This window comes from Vulpes vulpes, chromosome 5 (genome assembly GCF_048418805.1).
Source record: "Vulpes vulpes isolate BD-2025 chromosome 5, VulVul3, whole genome shotgun sequence".
Lineage (NCBI taxonomy): Eukaryota > Metazoa > Chordata > Mammalia > Carnivora > Canidae > Vulpes > Vulpes vulpes.
Genome location: NC_132784.1, coordinates 71,948,622 through 71,964,843, shown reverse-complemented (window position 1 = coordinate 71,964,843; position 16,222 = coordinate 71,948,622). Strand labels below are relative to the sequence as shown.

The following is a 16,222-nucleotide window of genomic DNA, read 5'->3' as shown; positions in this document are numbered from 1 at the left end:
ATTGAGTTTTATTTTTAAGGCAGTAGGGAGCAATGGGAATCAGAGAGCTAATTTGCCTGTAAATTGAATGAGGGCCCTCTGATCCAGCTGGCATTTTCATAGATCCGGGCCGCCTCAACTGAGGTGCACCTGTTACGTAAAACTCCTGGAGGAGGGGCACCTGGCTGGCTCAGTTGGTAGGACATTTGACTCCTGATCTCGGGGTCATAAGTTCGAGCCCCATATTGGAAGTAGAATTTAGTTAAAAAAAAAAAAAAGCCAGGGGCACCTGGGAGGCTCAGCGGTTGAGCATCTGCCTTTGGCTCAGGTCCTGATCCCAGGATTCCAGGATCGAGTCCCACATGGGTCTCTCTGCAGGGAGCCTGTTCCTCCCTCTGCTTATGTCTCTGCCTCTCTCAGTGTGTCTCTCATGAGCAAATAAATAAAATCCTTAAAAAAAAAACAACCCTAGAAAACTGGTCTGGGGGTGGGGGGCAGGGTCGGCACGGTCAGGCAGTGTCTCGGCTTGCCAGGGGAAGCCAGGGGAACACTCGTGGCTCTGCCCACCAGGCCACCACACAGCCTGCCTCCTGGGGCGACCACAACCTCCCGGCCTCCCCTTCCGAAGCTTCTCCCCATCTCTAAGCTTCAGCATGTGCTTGTTTCCATGAGGGGGCCTGAGCTGCCGCTAATAGAACAACTAGAACAATTCTAGTTTTCACTGAATCCTTTTGAAGTGTCACATTCAATTATCAGAGATAGATTTATGCATTTTAATCTTCTCTTCATAAAACTCTATGAGGTAAACAGGTGGCCTGGAAATGTTAAGTAATTTGTCAAAGGCCAAGCAAAGGCTGTGGTGTGTGGCTGAATTGGGATTTGAACCCAGGGCCCTTACATTCAGAAGTTGGACTCCCCACCTTTGATTGAGCGTTGCCTCTTCTGAGTGCATTGCATGAGGACCAGGCTGTGCATCTGAACCCTCAAGCCGCATCAGCTGAGCCCCCAAACCCTCCGGGGATCCTGGAAGATGGGCTCCGGAGCAGAAAGCTGTCTGTTCATCCCCTCCAGACCCCCTCCTCAAGCAGAGATGGCCAGACGTCACCCCCAGGGGAGGGGAACCCAACGTGTGCACGTCACAGGGATTTCTGGCACTAAAGGTGAGCCCAGGATAAATAGCAGGCAGGGACGATTCGTCTCGACTAGCTATTCTTAACCTAGGACAGCATGGAAAAGACAGACGACTCCAGCAAGGTAGGCTGGAGGAACAGAGCTGGCGCCTTTCATTCAGTCATTTCAAGTCATTATTTCTAGAAAACATCCTACCTGCAACTAGTTACAATTCATATACATCGGGATCCCTGGGTGGCGCAGCGGTTTGGCGCCTGCCTTTGGCCCAGGGCGCAATCCTGGAGACCCGGGATCGAATCCCACATCGGGCTCCCGGTGCATGGAGCCTGCTTCTCCCTCTGCCTGTGTCTCTGCCTCTCTCTCTCTCTCTGTGACTATCATAAATAAATAAAGATTTAAAAAAAAATGTTTTAAAAAAAAAAAAAACAATTCATATACATCCATGTGCCTTGAGTCCAGACTGGATGCCCCCCCCCTCCCCGCCTGTCCTAATAGCAGCATCTGGCAGGTGCTTAGCTGCGGACAAAGTATGCTTGACTGCAAACACACCTCCTCTCTGCTCCTAACCGGGCTAGGAGGTGCCCCTAAATTCTCACCTGATTGCTAAGAAGAATGAAAGGTACCAAGATCGATTTACCAATTACTTGCCAATGGTACAGTTGTAGGAACCTGGGCCAATTCTTTGACCTTCTGCTTGTAAAATGGGACAATCCTAGTATCCACCTATTATGGGTTGGATGGTGTACCCCCAAAAAGATACGTGGAAGTCCTAAGCCCTGGTACCTGCAAATGTGTCCCTATTCGAAAACAGGCTCTTTCCAGATATAATCAATTTAGGATGAGGTCCTTATGCCCTAATCCAGTGTGACTGGTGTCCTCATAAAGAAACCAAAGACAGACCCAGGGCAACACTGTGTGATGACAGGAGCAGACACTGGGTGACACGTCCATGAACCAAGGGACACCGAGGATTGTCCACGCCACCAGAAGCTAAAGAGGAACAAGGAAGGACCCTCTCCTAGAGCCCTGCCAAAGCCTTAATTCAGGGCTTTTATCCTCCAGAGCTGGGAGAGAAGAAAGGTCTGTTGCTTTAAGCTCCCATGTGCAGTACCTTGTCACGACAGCCCTAGGCAAGCAGCCAAGTCTTAGGGCTCTCAAGCTGGTCCAAGGCCCTCCTCCAGGTGTTTCAGGTGGCAGAGACTGCCGAAGCTAGGTCTAGGGGCAGGAGTGAATGAGGTGTGTTTGAGGGACCCGCGACGCCCAACTCCCAGGCCTAAGTGGCCCGCACGCCTCCCAGTACTTCTCAGAGGAGCAGGAGTCAGCTTGCCTTCCTAGCATCTTGGTGGCAGTTTTGGCCAAAGGGCACTCTCCAAAGCCCCCAGGTGCAAGTGTCCACTATGCCGGGGCAGCCGGAGGAGGGGTGATGGCAGAGGGGGGAATGAGCCCCCTCAGAATCCTGTCTTGAGGAACCACTGTCTTCCTAACCGAAGACCCCTCCACTCTGGGCTCCAGCCCACTAGCTATTCCTTTGAGGGGGCCAGTTAATCCCCATTATTCTGGAGGTGTTTACGTCCTGGCTGGTGAAGTGCTTCATTCCCCTATGGGCTGAAACCCACAGCAGATGATTCCCAGGCCTGCTCTGCTGGAGGGGGCCCTAAATGTCAGGCACCAGGTGGCAGGGGGGTGCTGCTCCCCCAGGAGGTTGAGGCGTACTGCCAGACGGAGCAGCACTGGGAGGGAGAGTGCTGTATGGGCCCCAGCCAGAGAGGCAGCATCACAGGAGGGCGCGCTCAGTGGCACCCTGGGCCCCACACCCACCCATGTGTTAATTAGACTCCAAAAGATGGGCCCAAATCCAAGACCAGAGCTTCAAATTCCTCTCCTATTTCCAATGGGAGCCATATCAGTCCATCATGAGCACAGAGGCTGAGGCCACCAGGACCGGGAGGCCAGCGCCTCGACATCCAAGAGGTAGGACTCACAGGCCAGTGTGTTGGGCCCGCTTCTAGCCTCTCCTCAGGTGCTGATCCTTTGCAAAGGCATCTCTTCCTTCTTACTCAAGTGGCAGACAAGAGATAATGCAAACGTTGACACCGACTATGCACCAGGGCTTGATTAACCTTACGGCTTTCCACAGACCCCCCATTTTGCAGACGAGAGAACCAAGGCTCAGCAAAATGAACAAGTAGAAGGGTCAGGATTCAAACCTGGGTCTGACCATCTTCTGTGCCACCTCCCCCCAGTGTATTATGGGCACTCTATGATCCACCCTGTGATCATTTCCATGTACACAGTGTGTGATCTATAAAGAGCAACTCACACCAGGGGTTACTAGGGAATGGAAGCTTCCGGGCTTTAAGGGCTGACTGCATATGAGGTCTATGTTAGAAGCTTTAAATGCATCATCTCAATTAATCCTCAAAGTACTCTCTTTGGGAAATGTAAAGGCAGAGTTCGTGCTCAGCAAATATTCATGCACTTCCTGGCATTCTCAGCCTCCCCTGCAGCTGGTCTGGGGCCATGTGACAGCTCTGACCGATGCACAGGGGCCGATGTGATGTGGGTCACCTTCTGGCGGAGGCAGCTGGGTGTCAGCGTGCCTTTCCCACCTCTCTCTGCCCCTTGGCAGTAACTGTGGATGCTACATATTGTACAAGGTGCAGCTACCAGGACGGTGGAGTCCCCATAGCCTGGGTCCCTGAGTAACTGTGTGGAGCAGAGATCCATCATGATCCAGGTCATGGGAGCGAGTGATCACACCTGCGGCATTAAGCCACCGAGGCTCTGGAGTCCTGTGTGATGGCAGCTGATACTTAGCCAAACAGTGTTATTGCTACACTGTGGCTAGTCTTCTGCTTTTCACAGATAAGGAAACCAAGGCCATAATGCCAGTCAGTGGCAGAAACAGGGTTCAAATTCACATCTGGGACTCCAACACGCATCCTCTTCCGCTAACAACCTTTTTTTTCTTTTTTTTAAGATTTTAATTTATTCATGAGAGACACACACAGAGAGACAGAGAGGCAGAGACACATGCAGAAGGAGAAGCAGGCTCCATGCAGGGAGCCTGACGCGGGACTCGATCCCGGGTCTCCAGGATCACGCCCTGGGCCGAAGGCGGCGCTAAACCGCTGAGCCACCCAGGCTGCCCAGCTAACAACCTTTTGTTGCTCAGTCCAGTCACTGCCCTCCTGGAAACAGCGTGGCCACTGAAACACCTTCCCTTCACTGGCCCTAGAATGGCTGAGAAATTGATGCAGGAGCAAAGAGGGCATCTCATAAGAGGCACTGAGCCTGGAAGAGGAGCAACAAAGCAGGGAGGAGAGGGCTTGATGGCATCTCAAAGCTATCATTCCTGGGGCTTTACAGCTCACAGGGGTTCTGATACAATTCACAAGGAGCATCTATCACACAGTGGTTTAGAGCACTGGATGGGCAATCAGGTCAACCCAAGTTCAAATCCCAGGACCCCCACTATCTCACTTGATTTTTCAGAACCTTGCTTTTGGGTTTTTGTTTGTTTTGTTTTGTTTTGAAGATTTTCTTTATTTATTCATAAGACACACACAGAGAGAGAGAGAGAGAGAGAGAGAGAGAGAGAGAGAGATAGGCAGAGGGAGAAGCAGGGTCCCTGCAGGAAGCCCGATGTGGGACTTGATCATGGACACCGAGATCACACCCTGAGCGGAAGGCAGACACTCAACCGCTGAGCCACCCAGGCATCTCCAGAACCTTGCTTTTGTATCTGGAAAATGGGGACAAGATCTGAACCAGACTCATGGGTGGAAACGGGTTGAAGCGTTGTCTAACTCCAGGCCCACGGTGAGCGCACACCCACCACGTGAGCCACCACAAAGACCATCCCTGGGATGGCTCAGAGCAGCAGCCATGGGGGGGGCGGGGGGGGGGGCAGAGGGAGGCAGAGGGGCAGCGGGAGGAGGCTGCCCCAGCCAGGGCGGCCCAGAAAGCCTGGATCGTCCACTGGGCCTGGCCCACGTGGCCAACGCAGACCAAGGGGCAGAAGACAAAGAGGGAAGCAGGGCCGGCCAGGCCTGATGCCCCAGAGCAGAGAAGCCGGATTATTTATTTTAAAGTCGCAAGTGTCTTCTAGCAAGCCAGCTTTTTATTTGGGTGAATCTGGGAGTTGTTTATCAGCTTAAACTCATTATCTGCACATATGGTCTTCATACTATGGTTAAGGGCGGGAAACAAAGGATGGAAGGGAGAGAATGGGCAAACACTGGCTGGGGAAATATCATCCCTCAAGTGCCAGAACCCGGGATGTTTTCAGTGACGTCACACTGGGCTTCCTGCCACGGGGATGGGGCTATCATGAGAATCCTCACAAGATTTTTACTCGGGCGTCCCTCAGTGGGGGAGGGAAAGGAAGAAAAAAAAAAACCAGTTTGTTTTATTCACCCTTGTCTTCTATTTTCAAAGCAGAGTCTCTCCCTCTCTCTCTCTCTCTCTCTCTCTCACACACACACACACACACACTCACACATGCACACACACAAAGGCACGCCAAGCCCCGGTGTGTTGGAGCTGGAAAGAATCAAAACTGACCCCTCCCATTTCACATAATGAGGGTGATGACAGCGGACATTAGCTGAGCATCTACCACATGCAGGACACTGGACTAGGTGTTTTGCATGTTGTATCTCATTGACTTCACAATAATCTGATGAGGTATGATTAGTCCCGTTTTACAGATCAGGAAATTGAGGCACCAGAGGTCTCCTAATAGCCTAAGGTCACCCAGCTAATCAGTAGGAGAAAGCCAACATTCAACCCGGGGCAGCCTAACCACCACACAATGCTGCCACTAAAGAAATAGCAGAGCAGGCTCAGAGAGGGACAGTGACTCACTGAGGTCACCCAGCTCCATCTGCAAGAAGATCAGGGCTCGAACACAAGTCTCCTTACTCGAGGCTGGGGGATATCCCACCACCTGTTGCCTCTTGGTCCAGACACTAGCGTGCATGACCTGTGAACACGCTCTCGCTCATCTCCGAGTTGTTCAATTTACTGATCAAACTAGCAGTCTTGGGTGCAGACAACGACAAGGGTTGGACCTTAAGATAACCAGTGCTGACAGGAAAGACCTACTTTGCCAGCTGCAAACATTGGTGCTCATCATCTCACCCTCTCTTTTTAAAAACTTTCATTATCAGCACACACACACACACACACACGCACACACACACACACACACCTACCCACCTCCCCCTCCCCCACCATCCCCCCTCACCTCCACCCCCAACAGAGGATCGAAGTGCTGACTCGGGTCCAAGGTGCCAGCCCGTGCAGCAGGAGGAGCCCAAGCTGGCAGGTTTGCTCAATGGCATCAGGTTGCAGAAATACCCAATCGACTGATCATCTGCTCCGGGGGGACCAAAGTGCTGGTTTCCAAGACCCCCCTCCCTTTGCTGTGTACCAGCTGAGCACGAACAAATGTTCCTGATTTTCCTCCTCTCGACTGATGAAATAGGCCAGAGGAGCAGCCCGCTGCAAAGAGGGGTTCCTAAAAGGGGCAGCCCAGCCATCAACATTTGCTTTCCTTCAGGGAAGGGGAGTGGGGGCTGGACAAGCATCCAGAGAAAGGCAGCGTGTGAGGGTGCAGACAGATGAGGAGCCCCCAGCGGGCACTGGTCACTGACGTTACCTTCTCTGCCTAAGCCAACAGTCTGATGGAGGATGGGAACCTGGCTCGTTTTTTGTTGTGGGGCGGGGAGGGGGTGCAGTCAAGAGAGGTGCCCTCCACTGGAGGAGAGGCAGAGCAAGAGCTGCCTACTGCCCTAAGAGGAGGTTATATGCAGCAAGCCAATCCAGAACCTTCTGGGCCTGCACGTGCATTTTACAGACCGGGGAAGCAGGTCCAAGATGGAAACTGGCTCGCCCAGAGCTGCACTGATAATCCAGAAAAGTCAGATTTCAAAGCAGACCCCAGCGAGACCCCAAACCTTGCTGTGTCCTCCCCTCCTGAATCCCTGCTGCAATGCCTTGCCTTGACACCCCTTCCCCACCTGTCCCTGCCCAGCACCCTGTGTTTCGGCCCACCGTCAGATGACTAAAACCTCATTCAGTAATTCCGTAGCTCTTTCCAGGCTGACATGGAATTTTTTTAAAGGAGGATGGAATACTTCCTAAAAGACCGAAAGTATCCTAACTTGGAGTTAGGATGAGCTTTGGCTTCTAGAAAGTGCCCCGATTGATAGACTGCCATTTCAGCCTTGGGTTGGGTGGAGATGTTCTGAGGGTCTGCGGTGGAACGGTGGAGACAGAGATATAAGGAGACTGAATTTCCAAGACTTGAAATCTTGCCGAATCAGAGACCTTGGCGTGTACACCAGGTCTGCACATGATATGCTAACCAAACACAAACACCAGCGGCCCTGGGGTCTCAATGCCCTCTTCGCCTTAGGGGACAGAAAGAAGGGGTACAGCACAGGACCTGCTCGGGGGCCTCGTGCTCACACCCAAGTTCCAGGCACAGGGTTGTCTCAGGCAAGCCTTTCCTCTGCAGAGAAACAAGAGCCCCAAAACGGACCCAAAACTCCTTTTGTTTTCGGGCCCCCGTGGAATGTCTTGAAGACACATCCAGAGACATCCATCGGGCCTCTCCACCCTTTCCTCTGTCTCCTCTCTCCACCCCTTCTGTGCAAAATAACCATTATGCTGATCTTTCTTTATGGCATCTCTGTCCTCCAGCATTTTGGGAACATCCAGCAAAACATGTGGTGGGCTGTATCGGAAGCCAGAACCTTAACTAACTCCATTGGAGTTAGTTAACTAACTAACCAGAACCTTAACTAACTAACCCTATTTCCATCACCTTTGCAGGGGACTCTGGGGACATGGGAGGGAGAGGGGGTGTCCAGTGAGGAATTGCCAGCCGAGAGGGAAACGAAAACTTGCTGTGGCTACTATGAGACCACTGCCAGGTCTTCAATTTGCTCATTTGCCCTCTCTTGGGGTTCAGGGAGGAGGGAGGGAATTAAAGAGAAAGACAAGACAACCGTCCCTGCAGGCCGCGCTCAATGCTGGAACAGCCCCACACAGGACAAAGGTGATGCTCTTCATAGATGCCAGCAGCAGTCCTGCTCCCCAAGTCCACACAGATACACACAGTCCCACACTCGGGGGCCCTGAGGTCAGGAAACGGGACACCTGGCGGGTTTCCACCAACAGCTGTGAAATGACCAGATGAAAGTGGCCTGTAGACCCAGAGCCAGGAGGGGAGGGACCCTTGTCACCGGCTGAGAAATCACCATTTCAGCCTGGACTGCACAAGTCTTTAAGGGGCCCTCCTGACCCGGGGCCTGTGCCTGCCGGCTTACTTGTGCCCAGGGAGAGGATGGATAAGGGGTTACACCCCAACACCCTCATCCAGCCCACACCAGGTAGGGATCTGGCCGCGTCCAGGAAACAAAGGTACAACTTTTACGAGAAGGGCGCATCCAATAATTTGAGTTTCAGACTCCAAAGAAACCTCGACACGTTGATCATCCTCTCATCCGCTTTCTCTACACCAATTCGCTGTTTGTGTAAAGTTTTTCTCGTTTTTGTTTCTCTGGGGGTGAATCTTTTAAATTCGCCCCTACACCTTGCCTGCTCCTGGAGGAAAACCACCTCCTGACTACCAGGCCTTCCAGCACACGGTGCGCCCCGGCCTCACGCTCAGACCTGTCCCCCGCCGTGCAGCGGGGCTGGGGTGCTCCTCCACGCGGCCCCCGCGCGTGCTGGGGGGTCTGGGGTTCTAGGTCCTGGATTTCGGCGCATTGGTCTCGCAGGAGCCTGGACCTGCCTTCCCGTGGGCGAAAGGGCCGGGGAAGGGCTCCCCCTGGCGGGGACCAAGTCGCCTCCATCCAGCGGGGAGCCAGAGCAGGCGCCAGCCCACCCGAGCCGAGCCACCCTCCGCGAGGACTCCCATCGCACTCCCCAAATCTGGACGTGCCACAGAGCACCCAGCGCGCACCCACGGAGGCCCCGCCGCGCTTCCCCAAACGGCGCACCCGGCGAACGGGATACGGGGCGCCCCGCAGGAAAGCGTGGCGCCCCCGCCCCGCCCCGCCCCGCCCGGCTCCGCGGCTGGGACCCCAAAGGCGGCTCGCCCTCGGTGCCCTGCCCCGGCCCAGCAATCCCCCCGGCCCGGATCCTCGCTCCTAATCCTGGTCTCCACCTGACCTCCTACGGAGTGGCGGGGCGCGCACCCCCCCCCCCGGGGCGCAGCCCCCCTGAGACCCCAGCCTGGTTAGGCACACCTGCCACCGCCGCCGCCCTCCCGACGCCCCCCGCCCCAGAGCGCCCGGCCCGACCGGGGCTGCACCTGTCCGGGGGGAAGCCTGCAGCCCGCGGATTCGGGGCAGGGATGGGGCGGGGATGCGGCGAGCACGTCTCCTCCGCCCCCTCCCCGGGCTGGCTGAAGTAGAACTTGGTTTCTGGGCTTCCCCGAGATCGTCCTGGGGTCCCTCCCCCATGCCCTCCGCGCCCCGGACCGGAGCGCGCGGGAGGGAGCGCGCGTGGGGTCTCCAGGTCCCGGGGGCGCGGCGGCGGGGCGCGCGGGGGCGCGGGGGGCGCGGGGGCGCGGGGGGCGCGGGGGCGCGGGGGGCGCGGGGGTGCGGGGGTGCGGGCCCCTACCTTCCAGCAGCCGCAGCAGCCGCCCGACCCCGCGCCAAGTCCCGCCGGCGGCCGCGAGGGAAACTTTCCCGGGCGGAGAGGCGCGCTCGCAACTTGCTCGGCGCCCGCTGCCTTCCCGGCGGCGGCGGCGGCGGCGTGTCGGGGACCGGCTGGGCGGGCTCGGGGCCGGGGCCGGGGCCGGGGCCGGGGCCGGGGCTCGGGGCCGGGGCTCGGGCGGCCTCGCGCGGCTCCGCTGTGGATCGCTCGGCGCTGCGTCCGCCCGCAGCCTGGAGCCCCCGCGACGCCGGCGGCAGCTGCAGCCGCCCGCCCGCCGGCCCCACCTCCCCGCGCCCGCTCCGTCCCTCCCTCCCCCGCGCTCCCTCCCCTCCCCAAACCTCCTCCCCGCGCGTCTCCAGTCGCCGCCACCGCCGCCGCCGAGAAGGCACGTCTGCCCCGGCGGCCGCCCCTGCCTCCCGCCCGCCCCGGGCGCCGCCTGCGGTGCAGCCTGCGCGCCTTGCTCCGGGGCCCGGGGCCGCCGCCCTCGGGCCTGCCCCTGCCCCTGCCCCTGCCCCTGCGCCTGCCCCTGCCCCTGCCCCTGCCCCTGCCCCTGCCCCTGCGCCTGCCCCTGCCCCTGCGCCTGCCCCTGCCCCTGCCCCTGCGCCTGCCCCTGCCCCTGCGCCTGCCCCTGCGCCTGCCCTTGCGCCTGCCCCTGCCCCTGCGCCTGCCCCTGCGCCTGCCGCTGCCCCTGCGCCTGCCCCTGCCCCTGCGCCTGCCCCTGCCCCTGCGCCTGCTCCTGCCCCTGCCCCTGCCCCTGCGCCTGCCGCTGCCCCTGCGCCTGCCCCTGCCCCTGCGCCTGCCCCTGCCCCTGCGCCTGCCCCTGCCCCTGCGCCTGCTCCTGCCCCTGCGCCTGCCGCTGCGCCTGCCCCTGCCCCTGCCCCTGCGCCTGCCGCTGCCCCTGCGCCTGCCCCTGCGCCTGCCCCTGCCCCTGCGCCTGCTCCTGCCCCTGCGCCTGCCCCTGCCCGCGGGCCCTCGCTTCGTCCGAATCCGGGAGATCGGCCGCGAGCGCGGGGGCACTGGCACGCTAGATCCCGAGCATTTATTCCGGGGAAACTTTCACGCTGCCCCCGCCCCCACCGCCGGCCGCAGGGGGACCACGCCGCCCGCCCGCGCCCCTGCTGCCCGGGCTACCTGCTGAAGGCCGAGGGCTGCGGATCGCGGAGGCCGCGGCCCCGGGAGGGGGGGCGGGGTGACCCCAGACGAGATGCAAACGAGGCCCCGCGCCGGTCTCCCGTCTCACGACATATCTTTTCATCTTTGTTCCGCTGCCACAGCCGCACACCCCTCCCCAGCCCCTGACACATGACTTCACTGAGACGCTTAACCTCTGAACCTCCTCACTGGAGCCGCTCCCTACCCCTCCTGCCGAGACGGAAGGGGCGAGCTGGCGGATCCAGGGGGATGGCCCGAGTGAGAGCGCCTGCTGGGCCCGCAGGAGAGGGGCTCTGACGCCCACTCCTCTTCCCTGTGGAGCTCCTTCTGGAATCCCACTGAGGCTTCCCACCCAGTGCCTGATGGCCCTCAAGCACACGGGAGTCCTGCAGGTGGCCCTTTGGGGCCTACTGATTTCCCACTAAGGAGTGAGAGACTGTTAGGCTTGGAACCTATTCCAGTCTTGGGCATGCATGTTGGTGATATCGGGCCCCAGGGCAGCGTTTTTCCAGGGGCAGGAAATCGCTGCCTTTCCTTACCCATGTTCCAGGAAAAGGCTACATCCCTCTAAGGACTTGGAGGATGTCTGGTCCTTTCAACCAGTTCAGGGAGTCCCGGGGCACACGGAGGAGAGGTTAATACAGCAGAGGTGTGACTGGGGGTGGGGTGGGAGGGGGGGGTGGTAAACCTGGTCCACGTTTCCAAATGCACCCAGAGTGAGCAATGCTCAACTCAAGGAAAGAAAATCTCTGAGAGCGCAACTTCTGAAAAACAAGCACAGGAAAACTAAAAGGATTCAGCCTCTGCCTTCACCCCTCCGGCTGCCAAAGCAGGGTTGGGGGAGGCTGACCCTTTGCGCTGAGAAACCCCACAGGCTCTGCATTTATGGAATGCTGTTGGAAGAGGCTGTCTGTGTGGGCCTCCTTGGACGAGAGGCGCCACATAAATTTAAAGAGCAGAGAGACTCAGCCCACAGTTAAGGGTGCTGGGGCCTGGGAGGTGAAGGCCGGAGGCAGCAGGGGCGATGGATGGAGTTTCCGAGGGTCTGGGGGATTGGCAGAAGCAGGCAGGAGGCAGTGGGGGAAGGGAACACTGGGAAGTGAAGACGGAGCAGGCCAGTTGGACGCCCCAGCCCGGCCGCCCAGCTGGGAGGATGGATCCGGCTCCAAGTCAGAGTTTCCCAGACCCCAGCCATTCTCCTGCCTCCCTCATGGAGAGTCTGTGCACCAGATCGGGCTGCTGGCTTAATAGCGTTCTTTAAATCAACTCTTGTTTTCTTATTATTTTATTTTTTTACTTAAATGTGCTTGTTTTTACAAAGAAATGTTATATCATTACCATAAATGGAAAACCGGCATCCCATTACTATAAATAGAAGATCCCATAAAAATAAATACAATGAAAATAAAACAGTGTTATTAAATTCTAACAATGTATATTTAACCACAATAAAAAAAAAAATTCCAGCAAAAGGAAGGTGCTTGGCCCAAGGCCTCCCCCCACCCTCTTGTAAAGGGAGATTAACAAGGGCCAGAAAGGTGTTGAAGACACATTAGCAACAAACTGAGACTTCCAGTTGTGATCAGAAGGGTTGAAAGAGAAAGGAAAGGAACACCCCCACCTCCAGTTCCCCACAAGCCAGCAGGGAGGCTAAAGGCCTATGGATGAACCCCTAAATCTCCCTGAAGACCTCTGATGCCCTAGGAAACACAATTCTAAGTGTAGAGGCTGAAAGTACTTGTTGGCCAAAGTGGAGAACCCCAAAGCTCGGTCCTGGACAGGAGGAGGTGATCCTGGTTGCAGGAAGCAGGCCTCCCTCTCACAGGGTGACCCTGGGCCAGTGGTTCCCTTCTCTGGCCTCAGCAAGGGCTTTGGACAAATGGTCTCTGGAATCTTGTGTGCTATTCGATAAAAGCAAGACAGGAACCCGGTGGTGGCTTATCAGGAAATTGAGAAGGAGAGGGTTTCACTGGGAAGGGGTGTGGGGAGGGGGACGCTTAGAAAGGAGAGAACATTGAGGGAGGGAGGGTGGGAGGGAAGAGGGTCAGCATTCCTCGGGAGGGAGTGAACAGGGTATTAAGGCCACTGTGGACTGACTGGAGTCTAAGGGGCTGCAAATCCAGAGGTGGCCCCTCCCAGAAGGTTCCAGATTCCCCATTTACCCATTTGGGAAGGAGCCTTCTAGAGAATCCATTGTAATCCAACCACGTCATTTTACAGATGGGAAAACTGTGAAAGATCCACGGACTAGATCCTAGTTCATGGTGGGAGAGCTGCGTGTCAAACTGAGGCTCTTTCGACTCCACTCCCCACCAACCCCATGTTTGGGGTTGGACTCCCCTGTGTTTGGGGTTCTAGTAGAAATGATCCTTTTGAAAATATTCACCTTCCCCCCCCTCCCCCCGCCAAGGGCTCTTAGACTTTGTGTTTCTCTAACATCTGGAAAAAACAATGAAGTGGCCTGAAAGCCCCAAACTCGATGGCCAGTGGCCAGTGCTGGGCAGCCCGTGTCACTGGACACGGGACACCTGGAGTGACTGTCTGCACACTGACACCCTGGGGACACTACTGCAGAGCAAACAGCCCCAAACCAGGAGTCCACGGGCCCAGGGTGCAGTCCTGGCCATCTTGACAATTCCCTTCCCTCTATAGGCCTCCATGTTCCCATCTGTAAAATGACACATTTGGGTGCTATCAGTGGGTTTTGAGTTGGGCTGGCAGTTCGGTCCCTAGGTGCCTAAGGATTGTGGGAGGGAGGGGGAGTCTCCCTTCCTTCCAGCTTTCACAATAAACAATTCCCTTTTCATCTGTTGTGTACAATACTGTCAAATTCACTTACGAAGTATTTGAAATCTCTAGAAGGGACGACCTCTGGCTCCTGACCTTTAGAAATTGAGGGCTGATTAGACTGTGAGCTTCTCAAGGACAGGGGCCCTGCCTTGCTCATGTTTGGGCCTCCAGGACTCTTTAGAGTTGGCCCTCTGAGGGATGTTGGATGCCACTTCCTAACTGTGCCACCGTGGGCCAACCACTTAAACTCTCTGAGCCTCCGCTGATGCATTTTTAAAATGGAATTGTAGCCACGTCTCTGACATTGGGTGGCTGTGAGTCTCTCGTTGGAAAGCTCTCAGCCCAGCCCCTGGCACAGAATAAGTGCTCAATGAAGGGCAGACTCAAGTGTGAATGGACGAATGGAGGATGCTAGAAGGGCCAGGTCCTTTCCCCAGGAGGCATCTCGACCTTACAACCTAGCTTTTCTGAGCAGTCTGCATATTAAATATTTAATCATTGCCTCCCTGGAATTTTTTTTCTGCATTGTTTCTTTTTATGTGTAATTTGTAATCATTTCCCAAAAAAATAACAGTTCATTAAATGTACAACTGAGTGTGATTGAATCTGTTTATCTTTGTGATGATTTTCATAGAATAAATTTGAAAATCCTAGGAATGTCCTTTGGGGGTTTGAAGAATATGGTCTTGATCCTCTAGGGCCTGGACCAGTGGTAGGACCCTCCCGTTTTCCCTCTTCGTTTCCCTCCAGCCAGCTGCCTGCAGGCCATTCTCAGCCCCTCGGAGTGTCCTCAGCACTGGGTCGAAGGACTTGCCTGCCAAGGTCCTCCTTCACCCCCAGAAATGCGCTGGTTGGAAGCTAGAAGAAAGGGGTGGTGCTCTGTCCCTCCCCCAGCCTCTGCAGGAAAAGAGGAGATACTGGATGGCTATGCTGGGAAGGGCCTCAGGTAGAGCCCCCTGGGTGCTTTATAGGGGCTTTCCAGAAAGCAGCTCCCCAGAATAGATCCTACCAGATAGGGAGACTGCTGGACCCTCATCACCACCTTCATTTTTTTAATTAACTGCTAGTAATAATACAATACTAATAACTACCATCAGGGAGTGCTTTCTAGGGTAGAAGCTCAGGTAGTGAGGGCAGATAAACCCAGGTCCTTTATCCACCAGCTGTGTGGCTTCAGGCAAGGCACTTTGCCTCTCTGTGCTTTATTTATTTTTTTTTAAGTTTGTTTTTTTTTTTTTAAGATTTTACTTATTTATTCACGATAGACAGAGAGAGAGAGAGAGAGAGAGAGAGAGAGAGAGAGAGGCAGAGACACAGGCAGAGGGAGAAGCAGGTTCCATGCCAGGAGCCTGACACAGGACGTGATCCTGGGACTCCAGGATGGCGCCCTGGGCCAAAGGCAGGCACCAAACCGCTGAGCCACCCAGGGATCCCTCTCTGTGCTTTAGGCTCCTAATCTTTAACATAGGGAACGTGTGCCATGCCAGGCACTGTGAAGGGGCTTTTCAAACGCAGGCTCTCTTATGCCTTCTAACAACTCCATTAGGTAGGGGTGGCCAGGGAGCCTTGTTTCACAGAGCTGGAAATCAGAGACCCACCCAAGATCACCCAGCAAATAAAAAAGCGAAGTTCAAATCTTTCTCTTTTCACTTCCGTGAGAGCAGAAGAGAGCAGTGGGCAGGGGGAAGGTCAGAAGATTTGGGGCCAGCCTGATGTTGAACTTTCTAGCTGTTGGCCTTGGCCAAACACCCAACTCCCCTGAGCCTCCCTCCTCTTTCTCTTCTCAAGAGGGGTGATAGCACCTCCCCGACAGGGCAGTTATAAACACCAAAGGAGGTGACATCTGCAAGGGGCTTTGGTAACCAGAAAGCACATAACAAATGTAAGTTGTTGTTTTTTTTTAAATCACCTTTATCATCCATATAGAACTGCTGAGATTACAAGTTTAGAACTCAGGGTCCCCCTGGTACAATTCAGTCGTGCAATAAATATTTGTGAAGGTACCATGTTTGTGAACTGCCTCCACACCTGGACACCCAAACCAGAGAAAGGAGAAGGTATGTGTGTGGTGCCTGTCCTCATTTGGATGACTGAGAGGGGAAACAGTCAACACAGCCAGCAAATTTTTTGATTTAAGACTCCTCTTGTGCCACAGTCCTCCCATTTTAATTTTTTTAAGGATTTTATTTATTTATTCGTGAGAAACGCACAGAGAGAGGCAGAGACACAGGCAGAGGGAGAAGCAGGCTCCCTGTGGGGAGCCCATTCCCAGGACCCCAGGATCACGACCTGAGCTGAAGGCAGGCGCTCAACCACTGAGCCACCCAGGCATCCAGCCTTCCCATTTTACAGATGAAAATGTTGAGGTTAAGCTGGGGTTGAGCAGGGGCCACTTATGCAAGGTCTGCCAGCAAGCTGACTTTAGAGTTTAGGGGAGTTTGAGTCTTGCTTCCCAAATCAGTGCTCTTCTGGCCCAACATCTTGCCTCATTTTC

At 55.6% G+C, this 16,222-nt stretch overlaps 1 protein-coding gene across 3 annotated transcripts in view; it reads right to left on the bottom strand.

The window, feature by feature from the left end:
• TSPAN18 (tetraspanin 18) overlaps positions 1-11,099 on the bottom strand; it is a 187,717-nt gene extending 176,618 nt beyond the window's left edge. For 2 of the 3 annotated variants that reach the window (XM_072758809.1, XM_072758812.1), the window contains exon 1: positions 9,751-10,012. The gene's annotated coding sequence lies outside the window, so the exon portion shown is untranslated. Of the gene's footprint in view, positions 1-9,750; positions 10,013-10,917 lie in introns of those variants that run through there. The other variant, XM_072758810.1, reaches the window with a different exon arrangement.
• Positions 11,100-16,222: the final 5,123 nt, after the last annotated feature.